This window comes from Pinus tabuliformis, chromosome J (genome assembly GCF_031772625.1).
Source record: "Pinus tabuliformis cultivar Carrire ecotype Pingquan chromosome J, CPIR1, whole genome shotgun sequence".
NCBI lineage: Eukaryota > Viridiplantae > Streptophyta > Pinopsida > Pinales > Pinaceae > Pinus > Pinus tabuliformis.
In genome coordinates, this window is record NC_142295.1 from 607623279 (window position 1) to 607627869 (window position 4591).

The window sequence follows — 4591 nt, forward strand, 5'->3', positions numbered from 1 at the left end:
TTCTTGCATGAAAGTGCGTGTATACGCACACGTGCCTTTGAAACGTCTGACCCACGTGTATACGCGTCTTCGTCTAGATGAACCTGCGTATATGTCTTTTCCTTCATTCTGAAAGCCTGAACTGAGATCTGTTACCAAAGAGAGTTGCCATCAAGGACAACACCTGTGCCATAGCTCCAAACTTGTGCCATAATGCCAACAATCTCCCCCTTTGGACTTGATGGCAACCCAACATCCTCAAAGTCATTCTCCCCCTTTGTCATCAAGGGCAAAGGGTTGTGCTCCCCCTGAGTACATGCTGAAATTTTTGCCCTGCTATGCTGACCATGCTCCCCCTAATTGTAGGCAAGATCTGCAAAAGATGTTCTTCAAGAAGAACCATGACTTATACATCATAAAAGACCTTCCTATCACCAAAAGACTCAATACGTACATCCATCACCCAACCAAGTTCATTACATGTTCATCCCAGGCATAGTGGGGAAACCAAAATAGGCCGTTACATGACCTTGACACCATAAAAGAGATACCACAAAAGAGATACATGACATAGAGATGAAATATCTAGAACAAGACTTATGAAAGCACCAATAACTGATAGCAGCAGCATCTGACAATCACCATTTAGATCAGCAACCAAGATTTCCTTCTGTTCTCCCTCTGCCTCTGTTCCACTTGAAGCCAACAACAGCTGAGAACTAGAACCAAAAGCTTCTAAGATAATGCCAACAATGCATTGTTAGAAGATTATCTTCTCCCCTTGAACCTGTGTCAGATGGTCTCTGTCAAACCCATATCAGAATATCTTCAACCAGAGCCTGTTCCTACTGATATCCATCAAACCTCCATATACGCGACTATCTCTGCACAAACTGGCGTATGTACGCGGATCCTCCTCAGGCAACTCGCGTACACCCATTTTTCTCTGAAACAGACAAGTTTTAACAGCAAGATGATGCATCAACTACTCCCAGCTTCTGTCTGAGGTATTCAAATGTCTCCCTGGGTAGTGGTTTGGTGAAAATATCAGCAACTTGTTCCTTAGAAGGAACATACTCCAATTTGACCTTTTGTTCCAATACTTGTTCCCGGAGAAAGTGATACTTGATTGGTATGTGCTTGGTCTTTGAATGCATGACTGGGTTCTTTGAAATGCTGATTGCACTTGTATTATCACATAAGATGGAGATAGGTGGTGTACAAGTGATTTGAAAGTCCTGCAAGGTTTGCATCATCCAAAGAAGTTGAGTGCAACAAGATGCAGCAGCCACATATTCCGCTTCAGCTGTAGATAAAGCAATCGAACTCTGTTTCTTGCTGAACCAAGATACTAATATGGAACCCATAAAGAATGCACCACCACTTGTGCTCTTCCTGTCATCCACGCTTCCAGCCCAATCTGCATCTGTATAAGCATGAAGAGTGAGATCTGTATCTCTAGGATACCATAAGCCATAGTTTTGAGTTCCTTGAAGATACTTGAAAATTCTTTTCACTGCCTGAAGATGAGTTTCCTTTGGATTTGTCTGAAATCTTCCAACTATTCCCACTGCATGCATGATATCTGGTCAGGTACCTGTCAAACAAAATAGACTTCCAATCATAGATCTATAGGTTGGTTGATGCACTGCTGCTGATTCATCATTTGTACTGAGGCTGCATCCTGTAACCATGGCGGTACATACTGGTTTCGAATCTTCCATGCCATACTTCTTCAGAATCTGCTTGAGGTACTTGGTTTGAGACAAGAAGATACTGCCTTCATTTTGTTGGATTTGCAATCCAAGAAAGTATGTCAGTTCTCCAAGCAAGGACATTTCAAATTCTTTCTGCATCACCAAGGCAAAGCTTTGACTCATAGCTTCTTCATTGCTTCCAAAGATAATATCATCTACATACACAACAAGTATTAGCAATTTGTTATTTTCAATTTTTATATAGAGATTGCTATCTGTTGATCCTTTTGAAAATCCTTGTTGATGAAGATATTTGTCCAAACGGTAGTACCAAGCCCTTGGAGCCTGCTTAAGACCATAGAGAGCCTTTTTTAGTCTGCATACAAGATTTGGATCATTCCCAAGAATGAAACCATCTGGTTGCTCAATGTACACTTCTTCTTCTAAGTCTCCATTCAGAAAGGCTGATTTCACGTCCATTTGAAATACTTTGAACTTTTGAAAGCTTGAGAGAGCAAGGAACATTCGGATGGCCTCAAGTCTAGCAATGGGAGCAAAAGTTTCTTCAAAGTCTATTCCTTCTTTTTGAGCATACCCTTTACACACAAGTCTGGCCTTGTTTCTGATTACTTCTCCATTTTCATTCAACTTATTTTTAAAGATCCATTTTGTCCCTATGACATTCTTATCTTTTGGTCTAGGAACCAACTCCCAAGTGTTGTCCTTTTCAATCTGCTCAAGTTCTTCATCCATTGCCTTGACCTAGCATTCATCTTTGCATGCCTCTTTTACATTTTGTGGCTCAGTGGAGGAGAGCAATGCCAAATAGCTTGAGGCTTCTGCAATTGTTCTTCTTGTTTATACACCTGCCTCTTTTTGCCCCAAAATCTGAGATTCTGGATAGTTCTTCTGAACGTACCTGGATGGAGTCTTTTCTTCTATCCTTATCTGTTCCTCTGATGCCCCTTGAGGTTCTTCTTCATCATCAGTTTGATTTGGAGAGTAGTCTTCATCCTCTTCGATATTTTCATAATTTACTTGCCTAGGAATGTATCCTTTTTCATCAACCACTACATCAATGCTGTCAACAATTCTTCCAAGTCTTTTATTGTAACACTTATATGCTTTGTTGTGGGGAGAATAGCCAAGGAGAATGCCTTCATCTGCTCTAGGTTCAAGTTTGCCAAGTTGTTCATCATTATTCTTAATATAGCATTTGCTTCCAAAATTTTTGAAATGCTTTACCGAAGGAGTCTCACCATACCAGAGCTCATGAGGAGTTTGAGTGATGTTCACTCGGACATTTGTTTTGTTGAAAATAACAACCGCAGCAAACGCAGCTTCACCCCAGAAGGTTGCGGGAGTCCCAGACTCATCAAGCATAGCACGAGCCATTTGTTGGACCGTTCTGTTCATCCCTTCCACCACATCATTTTGCTGAGGAGTCCTAGCTGTAGAGAATTCCCTTCTTATTCCATGTTCTTCACAGAAATCGAAAAATTCATTTGAGGTAAACTCCCCACCTCTGTTGGACCTGAGATACTCAATTTTGTGATCTGATTCGTTTTCAGCCAAGGCTTTGAAAGATTTGAATTTTTCGAATGCTTCGTCCTTGTGCTTCATAAGTCCCAACCAAACCATCCTGGAGAAGTCGTCAATGAATAATATAAAGTATTCTTCTCCTCTAGGTGACCTTGTCCTAAATGGACCACATACATCTGTATGGACTAGTTCAAGAGGCCTGCTGGCTGATCCTTCCTTCTCGGGGAAGTTAGTTCTGGTTTGCTTACCAAACTGACATGATTTGCATATGGTGTTGTCTGGAATTTTGATATCTGGAAGACCACGAACTGCCTGGTATTTGCATGCTTTCCTTTTTTGTGAAAAGCTTAGATGCCCCAACCTCCGGTGCCATAACCAGTGTTCATCATCCTTGCTCAAATAGCATTGTTGTTGTCCTTCTTCAAATATGTATAGATTATTTGGATTTCTTCTGCCTTTGATCACTGTTTTTCCTATATCAAGATCACGAACACTACATCCATTTGATCGAAATATTACCTCGGTTCCTTGATCGCACATTTGACTGACACTCAGTATATTATGCTTCAAGCCATCAACATACAAAACATTTACAGCTTTGACCTTTTCTTTCAACTGAGCAGTGCCTTTTCCTTTTATGGCTGCATGGGTATCATTTCCAAAAGAAACTTTCTTACCCTTTTCTAAAGCAGTATATGATTCAAGTTTTTCTTTATCACCTGTCATATGCTTCGAACATCCGCTGTCGATGTACCATAGATTTTCCTGTCCTTTTGCATAAAAAGCTATCCCACATCTTTCTGGTTGTGGTTCCTTTATTCTCCATGTTCAGGTGCTTGAGGCTTGTTCCTTTGTCTACCGAAACCTGCTCCTGCATTCAGAATATTCATGACCGAAGTTATTACAAATAGAACATTCAATTTCATTTTCAAGGGCCGAAAATTTGTTATAGGTCCTTTTCGTAATCCCGGTCATACTTCTTTGTTTTTGAGATTCTCTAGTCATGATTGTCTTATAGGCAACACATTGAGCTGCTTTGTGACCAAAGTTATGGCAAGAGAAACATTGGCCTTTGAAGAAACTTCTGCGATTATCAAATCTACCAGCCAAATGATTGTAATTTCTATTGTCATCCATTCTTGAAGCAAATTGAGAAGTTTTTACCTGTGGCTGGTTGTAGCTTTTGTTCACCCTTAAGATGGACTTCCCCTGGTTTACCTGGTAGTCTCTGTTTGTTCTTGATGTAATTCGTCCCTGCTTTACCTGATGATCTTCATTGGGCTTTTGCTCATTCCTCCTTGCTGCATCAAGATAACTCTTTGAGGTAGATGCTTGAGATGTTTCTCCATTATAACCTAGACCTGTCTTGATTA